The sequence below is a fragment of the Chiloscyllium punctatum genome, chromosome 9 (genome assembly GCF_047496795.1).
Source record: "Chiloscyllium punctatum isolate Juve2018m chromosome 9, sChiPun1.3, whole genome shotgun sequence".
In the NCBI taxonomy this organism is placed as follows: Eukaryota; Metazoa; Chordata; class Chondrichthyes; order Orectolobiformes; family Hemiscylliidae; genus Chiloscyllium; species Chiloscyllium punctatum.
In genome coordinates, this window is record NC_092747.1 from 98,386,196 (window position 1) to 98,404,943 (window position 18,748).

Consider the following 18,748-nt stretch of genomic DNA (forward strand, 5'->3'; position numbering starts at 1 on the left):
CCCACTGAAAGAATAACAAGCAAATACCCTCAGAAAATGTGCCACAATTTACTCATAGCATGAAAATGGTAGCCGAAACAGTCACGTAAAGTCTCATGAAATTCCAGTGGATTGCTGTGATATTTCACTGAAGAACAAAATCCATTGAACAGTCTCTAGTGCCCTGTCACCATATCCAAATTTCAACATGTTCTGCCCTAATTAGGACTGCCTATGTACAGCATACCATCCTCCATGACAGATAAAATCACCAATAGCTGACAAAACTTGTGAGAATGTCTGAGGATTGGAAAAAGGCAAATAGTGTGACACAAGCATATGTTACTTGGAGCAGAATAAAAAGGATCAGTTGCACGCCATTTATCTAATATACTTCACTCCACACAATGAATACTGCTACAACTGCAGCCAACAATAAATACAATTACAAATACTCTCATCATCTCCCCATTGAGATTTTGGAAAGAAAGAAGTTTACAAAATTATGAGAGGCATGGATAGAATGGATAATTGGAGTCTTTTTTTCAGGGTAGAACAGTCAATTACTAGAACACATAGGTTTAAGGTAATAGGGGGAAATTTAAAGAGATGCGTAAAGGCAAGATTTTTTTTATGTAGAATGTGCTAAGTGCCTGGAATGTGTTGCCAAAGGAGATGGTAGAAACAGATGCATTACCAACATCTAAGAGGCCTTCTGACAGATACATGATTGGTGTGGAATAGAAAGATATGGACCATGTAGAGGCGTCATGTGTCAGCATAGGCTAGATGGGCCAAAGGGCCTGTTCCTGTGATGTGTTGTACTGTTCTTTGTTCTAGCTATATTTGTGTTCTGTAGAAGAGTCATATTGGATATATCAAAACATTAACTCTCTTCTCTCCACAGATGCTGCCAGATCTGTTGAGTTTCTCCTGCATTCCTTGTGTTTATTCCTGGAATCATGACTGGCTTTATCATTGACTTGATTTAAACTTATAGTAATTCTTTCATAAGTGGGTAATTATTGTATGTGCCTCATAGAATTGCATAATTTCCGGATTTAGCAGCTCTGGGGTAATTCAGCACTCATATCAACAAAAATATATCTGTGGGTCATTTGCAATTCAAACAAACTATATAGGGTTTCACCAGGGCTGAGCAAGAAAGAAAGTACTCTTCCATTCAGTGCACAACATAGCTGATTTCCAAAGTCCTAAAATACTTTGCAAGTAATGAACTACTTTTGAAGTGTAGTCAATGTTATACTGTAGGAGATAAAGTAGCCAAACAACAATGAGATAAGCAAAAAGCCTACTCCTAGTCCTTTCCTTCCCTTTCTTTTAACTTTACTTGTTACATTCTCTGTTACCAAGCCTCCCTCCCTTACCCCCATTCCAGTGAGACAATCTGATTTGTTGGTCTGGCATTGATCTGCCATTCTTACATTCCAGTCACTTAGAGTGAACTATCAACATCCTTTCTTCCCCAGCACTCCACCACTCTCTCCAAACTATTGAATATATGCTGCCCCTTCCACACCTCACACCAGCTTTGATGAAGAGTATCTACACCTGGAACATTAGCTTGCTTTCTCTACATGGATGCTGCCTGACCTGCTATGATCTCCAGGTTTTTTTTGTTTTCAGTACAGATTCCAGCATCTGCAGTAATGTGCTCCTACAGTCAGTTTTGAGTAATATTTTTTTGAAGGACAAATGCAGGCCAGAGAGTCAGGGCAGAACTTTCCTTCTCTTCTAAGTAATGTCGCCTGGGAGAGAAAATACAGTCTCCATTTAACATTTAAACTTCCTTTTTTAAAAATTCTTTTTCACCAGATGCGGATGGCCATGATTTGTTTCGTATTCCTTATTGCCCTTAAACTTGGTTTGCTGGGCTGTTTCAGGGGTAGTTTAATCTGAACCATGTTGCTGTGAGTCTGAAGTCACTTGTAGGCCAGACCAGGTGGGGATTGGAGATTTCATTCCCTAAAGAACATTGGTGAATGAGATAATTTGTTACAACAATTAACAATTGTGACACAGTGGTTAGCACTGCTGCCTCACATTGCCAGGGACCCGGGTTTGATTTCAGCCTTAGGTGTCTGTCTGTGTGGAGTTTGCATGCTCTCCCCATATCTGCCAGGTACTCTGGTTTCCTCCCACAGTCCAAAGATGCACAGTTTGGGTGGATTGGCCATGCTAAATTGCTACATAGTGTCCAGGGCAATGCAGTCTAGGTGGTTTGGCCATGTTAAATGCAGAATTATGGAGATAGGAGTTGGTCTGGCTGGGTTGCTGATTGGAGAGTCAGTGCAGACTTGATGGGTCGAATAGCCTCTATCTGTACCGTAGGGATTCTATGACAGCTGTCCACTAATCCTGAGCTTAGCTTTCAATTCCAGATTTATAATTTATTAATTATAATTCCACCAGCCACCATGGTCGGATTTGAACACATGGTGCCTATACCACTAACATAGGTCTTTGGATGATTCGTTCATTGGCATTACCATTAGGCTTCTGTCTTCCCAATTCTCCTGTCCTCATTCTTAAATGTCTTACAATTCTGTCTTTCTTCAGTCCTGATAATTTCAATGTAACACATTAATTCTGCATCTCTCCACAGATGCTGCCTGATCTGCGATGTTCAGACTTTTTTTTGTTATTATTCCTTGAAGCACTTCTCACATGGTAGAATTTGCATAGTCTGCACTAAAGTGTCAACTTCAAAATTTACTCAAGTCTATTGATTAGGACTTGAACCATTAACATCCTACTATTACACCATGACTCCACAGAAAAGAGCCCTTCTTCGGACTTAATTTCCCACTCCAATTCTAATCCCCCTTCACTAAATCTGAAGACAGCTGGGAGCAACTGATGAACATTAGTGCTCAGCATTCCATCGTACATTCAGAGATATTTTGAGTTAAGCTACTACACTGCATGTGAAAACATGAGCTCCCGAGGGGGCACAGCTTTAAATTAAGGGGTGGTAGGTATAGGACAGATGTTAGGGGTAGATTCGTTATTCAGCGAGTCGTGAGTTCATGGAATGCCCTGCCAGTAGCAATGGTGGACTCTCCCTCTTTATGGGCATTTAAGCGGGCATTGGATAGGCATATGGAGGATAGTGGGCTAGTGTAGGTTAGGTGGGCTTGGATCGGCGCAACATCGAGGGCTGAAGGGCCTGTACTGCGCTGTATTCTTCTATGTTCTATGTTCTATGTTCTAATAAATCCTGCCCAAATCTCCCAGCTTTTAGTTCAATCCCCTGCAAATAAATGACTTGTCAGTGATCCATCATAATATTCCCCAAATATACTGGTAATTTACTGAAGCCAAGTGTTGATCCAAGACAGCATTAGCATGGATTGGATTAGACACAGCATAATGTTATAATGCTGCACTTATTTTATTACTTGTGTTCCGTGTGAGAGCAGTTCTCTATTAGGAATACAGGATCAATGAACTTTTCATGAGCATAACCATATAAGGTCCTCAATATACTTGTTGGTGAGTGGTGTGTTAGACTATTGTCCAATAAAACATTATAGTTTGCATAATATGATTGACCAGTCAGGACAGAAATATTATAGCTGCATATTTTCTCAGTTCAAGATATAAACAAATTTGGGCATTTTGGAAGTACAAGAGAATTGGCCAAAACCTTCATCCCACCACTCACGTGACATCACGCAACCAAACTGTCTCTGGCAAGTGTGGCATGTGCCATCATTAAGTGCAAGCAACAGTAACACAAATTAATGGGTTAGATTTATGTTACTCTTGTAACATACAAGTGAGGTTATATTTCCAATAATTTGTTGGATGAGAAGAGGGACCAGCTAATTACAAAACTTTAGGTGAGACTAATATTCTCTTGCTTGGAACTAGGCATCATCTCATTAATCTCCTCTACATTGGGGAGACTGCTTGCCTACTCACAGAGTGGTTCAGAGAACATCTCCAGGACACCCGCACCAATTAACTCCACCACCCCATGGTTGAATATTTCAACTCCCCCTCCCACTCTGCCAAAGGCATGCATTACCATCGCCACTCTTTTACCACCCAAAGCCTGGAAGAAGAACGCTTCATCTGGCACCTTGGGACCCTTTAATCCCAGTGTATCAATGTACAATTCACCAGTTTCCTCATTTCTCCTCCTCCCATCTTAACCCAGTTCCAACCTTCCAGTTCAACACCATCCTCATGACCTGTCCCACCTGTCAATCTTCCTTCCCACCTATCCACTCCACTCTCCTCTCCAACTATCACCTTCACCACCACCTCCATCCACCTATTGCACTGTCAGCTACCTTCCCCCAGCCCCACCCACAACCCCCCCCCTCCCATTTATCTCTTCACCTCCAAAGCTCCCAGCCTCATTCCTGATTAAGGGCTTTTGCCTGAAACATTGATTTTCTTGCTTCTCAGGTGCTGCCTGACCTGTTGTGTTTTTCCAGCACCACTCTAATTTTGTCTCTGAACTCCAGTATCTGCAGTACTCACTTTCACCTATCATCTGATTGTTATCTGAGCAAAAGCAGTGCTACTCTACTATTCAATAAATCAGTTATTTTGCCATGGCAAGCAAAGGCAAATGGTGTAGGACTGGTATGTGGTTTATGGGGTCTTTGAGCTGCTCAAGTGGATGAACATGTTTGAAAACCAATGCTTTAGCCACTACCTTTATCCCAAAAATAATATACTCTCCCATCATTCAAAATACAGACTTTGAACCAGATACCCTTCTCTCGAACCATCCAAAATAATGCAATAGACAAAGGTAGAAGGCAAGAGAAAACAGCACAGCAGAAATAACAGGCTAAAAAGTTGGGGGTTGTGGGGTAGCAGGGAAGCAGGGGAGGACACACACAGAACATGGTCAGTAATCTAGAAGAGGACATGTGAATGATTGGAAGGAAGAGCAAATGAATGGATACGCCAAAAGGGCAAACATAATAAGCACAGACCATAGAGTTTGCAATGTTATAGCAAATCCTTCAGAAACATTATTGAAATAATTGTTCACAGCATTATCCTGAAGATATGTTACTGATCTGAAGCACAATGCCCATGTAATAATGGAGTATTACTTAGGATTAGTTTCATCAGATATATTTACTGACTTCTCATTTGATTATGTAACACTGGAGTACTGTTGGAAGACGGGAAGGAAATTTCAACTGCAGGCTTTAAAAAATAGCTGTCACTTTAACCTTGGTGGAAGAAAGTAATACTTGAATTTCTACAGTGCCTTTTACAGTCAAAATATGTTCCAAAGCACATTTTAAGAAATGAAGTACTTTTGAAAGAAACTCATCATTGCAGGAAATGTTGTGTTAACAATACTCGTCTAATAGTTAATTGCTCATCAGGGTTTGATTAAATCTATTGGTTAGACAGAATTAAAATTAAAATTAAATTTTACTTTCATGTGTAGCCATGTATAGATGTAGATGAGTGAAAAGTGTACCATGTCACCATTCCTAGTGCCATCTTAGTGCAAAGGTACTTAGGTACAAAATCTTAGGCACAAAGTTGAAGAATAAAGAAACAAAGTTAAACACTATAAAGTAGAAAAGTAAAAAATAGAACAAAGTTAAAAGTTCAACAGTCTTTCTTAAGTGCTTAGCCATGTTGGGCTTGCACTCCCTACAAGAGTTTGATCTCTTCCCATTTTGGCTTGTTCTCCAGGAGACCTCAGGTTGCCTGCTCTCGCCGCTGTCATAGATGCTAAGGGACCTCACTCAGCATTGTATTGAGCTCACTCTTCCTGCAATGGGCTTGATCTCTGACTGTCAAAGTATTGATTCAGGCCCCCAGCTGCTGCCACGCTCTGGACCCAATGAAGCCTCAGTAATGCTGTGGTTGCTGTCTCCACACTGAGCTCTCTCCAGAAGGTAAGTAAATGGAAAAAAAAATTAAAATAAAAAAAAGGAAAATGAGAAAAGAGGATGAAAAAGAAATAGAAAGAAAATTAAAAGTGACAGAATGGATGAACCATCACCTTGAGAGCCAAAAAACACATTGTAAGTTATGAAACAAACATTACAACAAACTGTCTGTTTTATGCATGTGCATCTTTCAGACCCACAACAGATTAAATAACAGGCAGAATTGCAACACTGTATCCGGGCAGCATGGTGGATCAGTGGTTAGCGCTGCAGCCTCACGACGCCAGGAACCCGAGTTCGATTCCAGCCTTGGGCGATAGTCTGTGTGGCATTTGCACGTTCTCCCCTCGTCTGCTCTGGTTTCCTCCCACAATCCAAAGATGTGCAGGTCAGGTAGATTGGCCATGCTAAATTGCCTATAGCATTAGGTGCATTAGTCAGAGTTGTGGTTTACTCTCCTGAGGGTCGCTGTGGACTTGTTGGCCTAAAGGGCCTGTTTCCACACTGTAGGTAATCTAATCATTAAAAGATTAACTGACTTGAGGTCAATTGCCTTAATGGCAAGGTACACACACAACAGCCAAGAACAAAGTGCATCTAGTCCATGAATTGATTTTAACCAAATAATCTATTTTGGGATGTTAATTGATGAGGAAAATATTGACCATTACACCAGGAATAACTCCTCCATTCTTTTTCAAAAATAATACTGTGGGATTTTATATGTATACATCTGAGGACAGATAGAACCCTTGGTTTAACTCCCATACTTGATTAGATTAGATTCCCTACAGTGTGGAAACAGGCCTTTGACCTAACCAGTCCACACCGACCCTCCAAAGAGTAACCCACCCAGACCCATTTTCCCTCTGATTTATATACCTAACACTACAGGCAATTTACCATAGCCAATTCAACTGACCTGCACATCTTTGGACTGTGGGTGGAAACCCACGTAGACATGGGGAGAATATGCAAACTCCACATAGACAGTCACCCGAGGCTGGGATCGAAACTGGGACCCTGGCGCTGTGAGGCAGCAGTGCTAACCACACTGCAACAGAGCATGACTGCCTCAATAAGATGAGCTAGTACTATCAATCATTTTCACATTCAAATCCTGACATGGGATTTGAACCCATGATTTTTTGTTATAAAATAAACAATCCTAAGAGGGTAAAAAGAAAGTCACAATCCCTATGAGTCTGAACTTTGTTGACTGTGAATGGAAATGCAGCAGAGGAGAGAAATTGTTGATTATTGATGGGTTGAAACCTCAGAAAGCATTTCTCTCAACTGCAGAACAATAGTCAAGTGAGGGAAAATCTTTCATAATCAACTAACCTTCTCACATGATATTCTGCACAAGTCTACCTTAAGGCTCAGCAGTTCACTGATTCTATGGCTCCCGATTTGCTTTGATAATATAAAAACAAGACTTGGATGCAGTGCCTTAAAATTCTTCTGGGTGCAGTCTGATGACCGCCCGGTGGAGTTGAGCACATTTATTTCTTTTACACCATTCCTCATGCAGTTTAGGTCAGTTCTGACTGGGTGTGTAGCATAAAACCCAATCCAAAAGCTTTTTTTTTAAGTTCAGCATGCTGTGAAGTTTGTTTAAGCTGCAGATTGTAAAATAAATCATTTTCAACAATATTGCTTGGTGCAGGCAATAAGCAACATGAATCATTTGTCCCATCATTAAGAGCTCTTGATACTTTAGGGGCATGACTCATATAATTTGAGCACCATTTAATCATACATGTCTATATTAAAATGTCCCAGACATGACCTGAAGTGTCAGGATCAGAATTACAGAGTAGAAACTGCAGCATAGAAACATCAGATCTACCACACTATGTAAGTCTCAGTTATTGAAAATGCCATCCAAATGTCAAAGAAATGCTGAATAAGTTAAGAAAACTTTGGTCACCAATATCTTGTGCATGACTTCATATATCGCACTTAATTATCATAGCTTATAAAAAGAGTCCATTTTACTTCATGCAAGCTCACAGTTAAATTATCAGCAATGCTTCAAACTGTTGCAAATGGTTCCATTTTCACTTCCGAGTCAGAGCATGTTTAAAGGGCTGGGAAGAAAACAAGTGAGAGTCCTGAGTTTAACTTGAGGCATTAGTTGGGTGACTGGCTGGAGCAGGGGGTTACGGAATAGTTGGTAATTCGCATGCATTTTCAGCTATGAAGCCTGGGCAATTTGTTACTTTGAATCCAAGGGCTCGATTTTACCTCCATATAAGTAAATAAGTCAGTTAAAATCAGGCTTGAAAGGATCCACATGAAGCTTTCTCCACTGCGTCACGTAACTAGCATCTACTTGTATGTATGAAGGACTTTAACTCCCAGGCCTCATCTTCATTTCACTGATGAGGCACTCTTTTCATTGTATTGCATTGAGGATTGGACAGTTCACCCACCTCCATGATATTCTGGCATGACATTGAGTGCTTGTTTAAATGGGTACGTTCCTCCCAAAAGCTGGGTGTACTCTGTGATATGTCTCATGGTCAACATGTAAATGTATATCTATTCCGTTAACAGACATGCTCCTAACATCATTATTGTATCACAGTATGTGATCTTTGTAAGCCATAGGTCCCTTAGCATGTGACTGCTGAAGGAGACACTGACATTATGGTGAGTATTTGTGGCCATCTATACTGTACTCAAGCATCTTAATGGCAGAGAAGTGACAAACCATGTGAAATCCAATCAGACAATGGTTTTGGACAAAGAGACAGTTCTTCACCATTCAAACAGTATCAGCTTCTGTGAGTACAGACAGCATTACAGATCTGTAGATAGTCTATTGACCAGCAGCTAATTTCTTTTCACTGTTATAAAGATGCAGACAAACAATTTTTATATACCTGTTGGTCAGAGTGTTTTAGGTTCTACTGTGATCATGACCAGAATGATTGCATCTGGCAAGTGAACAAAATACCCAAACCACACAAAGACCATACTGATATACAGTGGTGCCTCGGAAGCTGACTTTAATTCATTCCAGGAGGGTGTTCGGATTGCAAAAAGTTTGGATTCCGAAACTATTTTCCCCATAAGAAATAATGGAAAGTGAATTAATCCATTTCTGGACCCCAAAAAACTTTTCAAGACACTTTTAACTGCAAATATACATGGTTAAGGTAAAATAAGATGAGTAAATGACCTAAATATCAAGTAATAATAATAAAAACAAGAAATAAATGTACTAACATGAAAATAACTTCATTTACCTTAATGTGGAGTGCTAATGGTGAATGCACTTATTTGCTTCACTGCTCTTCTTGGGTGCTATGGTGAATGCACAAGGGTGATAATTTTAAAAAAAGTACAAATCAAGGTGAAAACATGAGGTAAACCAGTGATGGACACATGAGAGATGCTTTCATGACTACTTCCCGGGACGAACTGAATGAACAATGTGCGACCTGAATGGTATGTGATGTTTGGATTCTGAAAATGTGTTCGGATTTTAGGGCAAAATTTTCTTGAAATAATTGTTCGGATTCCAATTTGTTCGAACAATAGGGTGTTTGGATTCCGGGGTCACTACTGTATTATGTTCCTTAAAAGTATATGAGCATACTGACACAGAAACATAACATTCCCAATCCCAGAATCAAACATAGGTGGCTGACAGGGCCAATTTGACCAGCATCACCTCAGAACCTGAGTTCAATACACAGGTTCAATAATCTTACAAAGGCAACAAATGTGAATATACCTCTCTGCCTTTTTCAACAGCCCTTAATAATATGAACTGTAAATTATGCATAATTACTAGCAATAATGTCCTCCCAAATCACAAGGACACACTACAATGTATTGCTTTCTCATTCCAAACATGATAAATTGGGCCCTTTGCTCTCTTCACACCATGTGCTTAATACCATTCTGTTAAGGACTGTAGAGTAGAGGGATGCAGTATAAATTATCAGGTCATTGAATGTGAAAATCAGTAGGTTTGATGATTAATTAGTTGGCTTCTCATATCTCTTATTGCAGTGGTACCACCTTGCTTCTCCATCTCCCTTGGGTCTTCTTTCTTGCAATACCTTCCTGTGCAGTAATGATATGCATTTGATGGGGTGTCTCTCTGTGAGACAGTGAGGTCTGCAGATGCTGGAGATAGTGTGTTGCTGGTCAGGCAGCATCCGAGGAGCAGGAAAATCGATGTTTTCAGCCGGAATCCTTCAACATGAATGAGGCTGAGAGCCTCCAGGGTGGAGAGATAAATGGGAGGGGGATGGGGCTAGGGAGAAGGTATCTGACAGTGCAAAAGATGGATGGAGGTGCAGGTAAAGGTGATAGGTCAGAGAGGAGGGTGGAGCGGATAGATGGGAAGGAAGATTGATCAGTGGGACAGGTCATGAGGGCAGTGCCGAGCTGGAAGGTTGGAACTGGGGTAAAGTGGTAGGAGGGGAAATGAGGAAACTGGTGAAGTCCACATTGATGCCATGGAGTTGAAGGGTCCCGAGGCGGAAGATAAAGTGCTCTTTCTCCAGGTGTCGGTGATGAGGGAGTAGTGATGGAGAAGGCCAAGGACCTGCATGTCCTTGGCAGAGTGGGAGGGGGAGTTGAAATGTTTGGCTTTGGGGTGGTGGGGTTGATTGGTGCGGGTGTCACGGAGATGTTTCCTAAAGCACTCTGCAAGAAGGCATCCAGTCTCCCCAATGTACAGAAGAACCCATCAGGAGCAACGGATACAATAAATGACATTTGTGGAAGTGCAGGTGAAACTTTGATGGATGTGGGAAGTTCCACTGGGGCCTTGGATAGAGGTGAGGGAGGAGGTGTGGGTGTAGCTTTTGTAATTTCTGCAGTGGCAGGGGAAGGTGCCAAGAGGGGAGGGTGGGTTGTTGGGGGGCGTGGACCTGACCAGATAGTCGTGGAGGGAACTATCTTTGCAGAAAGCGGATAGAGGTGGGGAGGGAAATATACCGCTGGTGGTGGGGTCCATTTGTAGGTGGCAGAAATGTTGGTGGATAATGCGGTTTATGCAGTGGTTGGTGGGGTGGAAGGTGAGGACCGGTGGGGGGGTTCTGTCCTTGTTGCAGTTGGAAGGGTGGGGTCTGAGGGCGGAGAAGCGGGACATAGATGAGAGGCATTGGGGGGCATCTTCAACCACGTGGAAAGGGAAATTTCAGTATTTAAAGAAGGAGGCCATCTGGTGTGTTCTGTGGTGGAACTGGTCCTCCTGGGCGCAGATGCGGCAGAGGAATTGGGAATACTGGATAGAATTTTTGCAGGAGATAGGGGAGGAAGAGGGTAATACAGGTAGCTGTGGGAGCCCATGGATTTATAAAAAATGTCAGTATTGAGTCTCTCTGTGAGGCATGTTATAGAAAGCCGCTTCATGCTGAGACACTTGGATCTTTGCACTTCACCTTCCCATATTTTGCAAATTACTTTAAACTTGTACTTTTGTATTCTTGTTCCTGAGTAAGCATAGTTTCCTCTACCTACTTTATCCAGCCTGCCCAAGGTTTTGAAAACCTCTATCAGGTTTCCTATAAACTTTCTTCTCTCCAAGGAGAACAGTCCCAACTTCTTCAATCTATCCTCAGAATTGAAGTTCTTCATTACTGGAACCACTCTTGTAAACTGCTTTTGCACTCTCTCCAATGTACTTGCATCCATCTTAAATGCAAGATCTTGTATTTTTATTAAAAATAAACGCATCTTGGAATTAAAGTTCAATATGTCCATCAGTGATCCAGGTTATGATCCATGGTCATGACAATATACTACATAGAATACATCTGTTTCAACCCAACAAAATAGGTGATAGCTATTCTCTAGTTCATTTCTCAGGGTAATACCTTGACGAATCAAAGTCAATCTGTTTGGTTTAAAATTAACTGCTTGGCAGTTAACTATCAGTTAACATTAATTGGTGCAATTTCCATGGCAACACCTCTACCAATCAGACTCCACTTACCAACCAATCTACACTCTCCTCTCATACAATATAAACGTTGATTTCGCTTTACCTACTACCAAATGACTAATTAAGTTATTGTTGCATTCAAATTTCTTTGAAGTTTGGTGGTGACTGATGGATGCTGGGGCTGCAGGAAGTTAAAGAGTTCTGACATGCAGATTGCTCCAAATGTGCATCAGAAGTAATTAAATTAGTCTACCTAGAAATCTTATGTATTCAGCAGGTGGAGATGAGAATCCTTGCCTCTGAATCTTACTGTCGCTTTATAATGCATATATATCACATTAGGAGTCAAAGATCATCAGAAATTTTAAAGGTGTTCGGCTGACTTGCTCCAAATAATAGCTGTATATTATGAATGTTGTACATGGAAAGTGAAGCATCTAAGGCTGAAAAACTGATGACCTGACAACCGTTAATCAATTGAAAATAAAATGCTTCTGTCAACTGAAAATATCATAAATCATTTTACAAGTAGCAATCATTAACTTAATCAGACAGTTAAATCATTCTTATTTTGATTTTCAGCTCTAGGAAAATCCAGTATCTATTTCTCAGGGGTGAGATGAACATAAGCACCCTTGAGGTCAAGCAACATTTAACTGAAAATGGCATTAGGGGCCTTGGTAAAAGTAAAGTCAATGGGATACAAAGGGAAAACTCATTGGACTCATATCTCTTGAAAATGAAGGTGGGTATAGTTTCTGGAGGCCAAATTCCTCAGTCCAGGACACAGAATCCCTACAATGTGGAAGCAGACCATTCAGTCCACATGAACCCTCTGAATAGTATCCCACCCAGACCCATGCCATCCCTGTAACCCTGCATTTCCCATGGCTAATCCAAGTAGCCTGCACTCCCTGGACCCTACGGGCAATTTAGAATGGGCAATCCACCTAAACTGCATTTCCTCCCACCTAATCTTTGGATCGTGGAAGGAAACCCACGCAGACATAGGACGAATGTGAAAACTCCACACAGTCACCCAACATTGGAATCAAAGCTGGGTCCCTAGTGCTGTGAGGCAGCAGTGCTAACCACTGACACACCTTGCCACTTCAAAATATGCATCATTGCAATAGTTACACAGGGCAGTTTCTGAGATCTAACAATCTGCAGTTGCTTGATAATTTACTGTCGTTCCGTCAAAATGTCAGAAACAGTGATGCTTGTTGATGATTACACACTATTCAGTTCCAACTGCAACCTATTACAATCTGAGGTGGACAGTGAAGAGGGTTACCTCAGATTACAAAAGGATCTTGACCAGATGGACCAATAGGCTGAGAAGTGGCAAATGGAGTTTAATTCCGATAAATGCGAGATGCTGCATTTTGGGAAAGCAAATCTTAGCAGGACTTGTACACTTAATGGTAAGGTCCTAGGGAGTGTTGCTGAACAAAGAGACCTTGGAGTGCAGGTTCATAGCTCCTTGAAAGTAGAGTCACAGGTAGATAGGATAGTGAAAGCGGCGTTTGGTATGCTTTCTCTTATTGATCAGAGTATTGAGTACAGGAGTTGGGAGGTCATGTTGCGGCTGTACAGGACATTGGTTAGGTCACTGTTGGAATATTGTGTGTAATTCAGGTCTCCTTCCTATTGGAAAGATGTTGTGAAACTTGAAAGGGTTCAGAAAAGTTTTACAAGGATGTTGCCAGGGTTGGAGGATTTGATCTATAGGGAGAGGCTGAACAGGCTGGAGTGTCAGAGGCTGAGGTGTGACTTTATAAGGGTTTACAAAATTATGAGGGGCATGGATAGGGTAAATAGGCAAAATCTTTTCCCTGGGGTTGGGGAGTCCATAACTAGAGGGCATAGGTTTAGGGTGAGAGGGGAAAGATATAAAAAAAAACCTACGGGGCAACTTTTCCACACAGAGGGTGGTACAGGTATTGAATGAGCTGCCAGAGGAAATAGTGGAGGCTGGTACAATTGCAACATTTAAGAGGCATTTGGATGGGCATATGAATAGGAAGCATTTTGAGGGATACGGGCTGGGTGCGGCAGGTAGGACTAGATTGGGTTGGGGTATCTGGTTGGCATGGACGGGTTGGACTGAAGGGTCTGTTTCCATGCTGGACATCTCTATGACTCTATGACTCTATAATAGTCTATGTAGAAAGCCATGGACAACATCAGGCTTGGGCTGACAAGTGGCAACATACATCTGTGCTACACAAGTGCCAGACAATGAACATCATCCAAAACTGACAAACTAACCATCTTCTTGATACTAAATGGCATTACCCGTGCTGAGTTTGAATTCCTCCACCATTGATATTCTTGGGATTTTCATTCAAAACTCAAAGACCTTGACACTATTCAGGACAAAGCTTGTTCGGCATCCCATCTACCACCTTAAACTTCACTTTCTTCAAAGTGAAAGACAATGGCAGTGGTGTGTATCATCTACAAGATGTATTTCAATTCACCAAGACTTTTTCAAGTGGCACCTTTCAAATCAATGACCTTACCGTCTTTAAGAACAGGGGAAGCAAACCCAAACACAGCGACACACACCACCACCTCCGAATTCCTTTACAATCCACACACAATCTGATTTGGAACTACTTCACCATTGCTTCAATTTCATTTGGTCAAAAAGATGGAACATTCTTCACATCAGTGCAACCCAGATGGACTGAAGCAGTTCAAGCAGGCAACTCCAAATCCTTCTCAAGAGTACCTCAAGGGTACACAGTATTGTGTTATGTTGCACATTCCCCCATACTAAATAGATAAGACCTTGAACATATCTAGTAATTCAAAAGTGGACATCCATGAGGCATTATGGACTATCAGCAGCAGAATTGTACTCAACTACAAACTCCGTGGCATAACATCTCAAACAATTTAACATTACCATCAAGTTAGGGGAACAACCCGGGTTCAATAAACAGTGCAGGAAAGTATGCCAGAAGCAGCACCAGGCATACCTTATAAGGTAACAACCTTATAAAGCTCCAACACAGTACTAAATGCATGCCTAATGACTCAAGCATCATGCAACAGCCAGGGCAATGCAATCCCAAAACCAATGAATTAGATTTAACTTTGTCACTCCTGATACATCCATTTTGTGATTAGTAGTAGATAATTTAACAACTCCTTGGAGCTGGAGGATCCAGAAATATCCCTATCCTCAGTGATGGTGTAGCCCATCATATCAGTGCAAAAGACAAGGCTGATGCATTTCGAAACATATTCAGCCAGAAGACACAACAACAATGTCTCTTCTTCCTCAGGCAGCTGAAGAAATTTGGCATGATGGCGAATACCCTTGCCAACTTTTATTGGTGCGCCATCGAGCGCATTCTGTCTGGGTGTGTCACTTCTAAATGGCAACTGTCCCATTCAAGATTGGACATGGTTACAGAGAGTGGTGAACTCGGCCCGAACAATCACAAAGGCCAACCTCCCATCTATAGAATCAATCTACCAGGCCCGCTGTCAAGGAAAGGCCGCCAGCATTCTCAAAGATCCATCCCATCCTGGCAATGTTTCTCTACAACCTCTACCACTGGGGAGAAGGTACAGAAGTCTGAACACTCGCACCAGTCAGTTTCACACCAGTTTCTACCCTACTTTAGAATACTGAATTTGCTCACAAACTCTTAACATTCGCCTGTACCTGTGTTTTGGTTTTTGCTGCTGTTTACCTATTATTTGCTAAATATGCTACTTAACTATGTGATCTGCCTATATTGCTCACAAGACAAAGCTTTTCACTATGCCTCGGTACATGTGACAATAAATTCAATTCAATTCAAATCAAATGGATGATTCATTTTGTCTTCTTTCTGATGTCCACATCATTACAGATGTCAGTCTTCAACCAAATCAACTCACTTCACTTAATATCAAGAAGTGGCTGAAGGCATTTGATACTGTAAGGCTATGAGCCCTGATAACAGTCCAGCAATGGTACTGAAGACATGTTCCAGAACTAGCTGTACTCCTAGCCAATATGTTCCATACAGCTATATTACTAGTGCGTACCCAACAATCTGTAAAATTGCTCACTAGTGAGGCTAGGAATAGGAGGATAGAGCAGATGAAAGTATGGCTGAGGAGCTGATGCAGGATAGAAGGATTCACATTTTTGGATCATTGCAATCTCTTCTGGGGTAGAAGTAACCTGGATAAGAAGAATAGATTGCATCTGAATTGGAAGGGGACTAATATACTGGTGGGAAGATTTGCTAGAGCTGCTTGGTACGACTTAAACTAATAAGGTGAGGGGAGTGGGGAGATGGGTGTTGAACCCTGGGAGATATTGAGGAAAGACATCGGTCTGAGAGTGGTACAGTTGAGAAAAGAAGTAAATCAAGCCATCAGGGAAGGCAGGAACAAAACAGGGAATGAGGTAGAACTGATAAACTAAACTACATTTATTTCAATGCAAGAGGCCTAACAGTTCAGGCAGATGAACTCAGTGCATGATTGGGAACATGGGACAGGGATATCATTGTAATTACAGAGACATGGCTTGGGGTGGACGACTGGCAACTTAATGTTCCAGGATATAGATGCTATACGAAGGGTAGAAAGAGTGGCAAGAGAGTTTGGGGCGGAGTGTAGCGTTTTTGATTCAGGATAACATAACTTAGAAAGCATTCAACAAGGTTCCTAATGGTAAACTGATTAGCAAGGTTTGATCACGCAGACTAGAGAAAGAACTAGCCATTTGGAAACAGAAAGGTAGAAGACAGAGGGTGGTGGTGGAGGGTTGCTTTTCAGACTGGAGGCTTGTGACCATTGGTATGCCACAAGGATCGGTGTCGGGTCCACTACTTTTTGTCATTTATTGAAATGATTTAGAAGAGAACATAGGAGGTATGGATAGCAAGTTTGCAGATGATACCAAAATTGAAGATGTGGTGGACAGTAAAGAACGTTACCTCAGAGTAGTGGCAGATGGAGTTCAATTTAGGTAAGTCTAAGATGCTGCACTTTGGTAAAGCAAATCAAGGCAGGATTTATACACTTAATAGTAATGTCCTCGGAAGTATTGCTGAACAAAGAGACCTTAAAATGCAGGTTTGCAGATAGCCAGGACAGTGAAAAAGGCATTTGGTCAGTGCATTGAATATAAGAGTTGGGAGGTCTGTTGCAACATACAGGATGTTGGTTAGGCCATTTTTGGAGTTCTGCATGCATTCTTATCTCCTTGCTATAGGAAGGATGTTGTGAAAAGTGAAAGGGTTCAGAAAAGACGTACAAGGATGTTGCCAGGGTTGAATGTTTGAGCTATAGGGAGAGGCTGAATAGGCTGGGACTGTTTTCCCTGGAGTATTGGAGGTTGAGGGGTGTCCTTATAGAGGTATAAATCATAAAGGGGAATGGATGGGATAAATAGCCAAGGTCTTTTCCCTGGGGCGGGGTAGTCTAAAACTGGAGGGAATAAGGTGAGAGTAGAAAAATTTAAAAGGGACTAAGGGCAACTTTTTCATGCAGAGTTCAGTCCGAGTGTGGAATGGATTGTTTGAGCAAGTGATGGAGGCTGGTACAATTACAACATTTGAAAGGCATCTGGATGGGTGGTTGAATAGGAAAGGTTTGGAGTGATATGGGCCAAATGCTGGCAAATGGGATGTCTGGCTGGCATGGATGAGTTGGATAGAAGGGTCTGTTTTCATGTTGTATATCTTTATGACTCGATGACTCTATGTTCTGTCCACAAAAAGCAGGACAAAAACAATGCAGCTAATGACTGATCTATCAGTCTATAGCAATCACTATAGTCAATCATTAACAAAGTAATGGAAGGTGTCATCAACAGTACCACCAAGCAACACTTGCTCAGCCGTGACCTGCTTATTGATGCTCAGTTTGGGTTTTGCCAGTGTCACATCACCAGAATTCCATGATATCTGTGAATTAATGACATCTCTGAACTCCTGACCTCATTACAGCTTTAGGTCCAAATTTGGACAAAGGTGAGGTTAGAGCAACTGTTTTTGACATCAAGATAGAATTTGACTGAGTGTGGCATCAAGGAACCCTAACAAAACTGAAATCAATGAGAATCAGGGGAAATTTTCCATTGGTTGGAAACATACCTAGCATATAGATAGATGCATTGTGATGTTTGGAGATTAGTTATCTTGTTCCAGGACATCTCTGCAAGAGTTCCTCAGAGTAGTGTCTTCAGCCCTATCTTTAGCTGCTTATAAGTGATTTTCCCGCCATCATAGGTTCAGAAATGGGGATACACACCAATGATTGCATAATATTCAGCACCATTTACAAATCCTCAGAAGCTGAAGTAGCTCATGTTCATATATGGCAATACCCAGGTTTGACCTGATATGTGGCAAATCGCATTGACTATACACTAGTGCCAGGCAATGACCAACCCAAACATGAGAGAATCTAAGCTTTACCCCTTGACATTCAATGGTATTACTATTGTAGAATTCCCTCAACCAATATTGGGGGGGGGGGGGGGGGGTGGAGAGGAGTGGGATGGTGATGAGAAGGTCACTAAGTGTTTCAATTCATTTATCTTTATTGAACTGCAGAAGGAAGTATGTAATCTGGATGGACCACCTCCACTTATTTGATCAGCTATGTATTACAGCAATCAGAATAATAATCGAGAAAGACCCGTATTCTCTTCAATTAGTGTGCTGAGTCACAGGTAGTCCTGCAAGGATCATTTCTAACTTGAATGAGAAAGGAATTCAAGTTGTGACAATTCTGCACATGAAACAACTACTTTGACATTTGTCATTAGCCATCTTGTACAGTTATGTTTACAAAGCTGTGTGCAGTTTCTTAGCAACTTAGCAATTGATAGCAACTTGAATATCAATTATGTCAGTCTGAATAATAACCTGAAGTTTGAACATGCTGCTTAAGAGAATCTTGTGGTTTACGTTTTCAAATATTGGCT

The 18,748-nt window shown here is 41.4% G+C and overlaps 1 long non-coding RNA gene across 1 annotated transcript in view; it reads right to left on the reverse strand.

Annotated features, from left to right (window-relative positions):
- The window catches only part of LOC140481556 (uncharacterized), a 62,967-nt gene that overhangs the window by 21,400 nt on the left and 22,819 nt on the right, over nt 1-18,748 (reverse strand). The gene's annotated exons all lie outside the window — the stretch shown is intronic.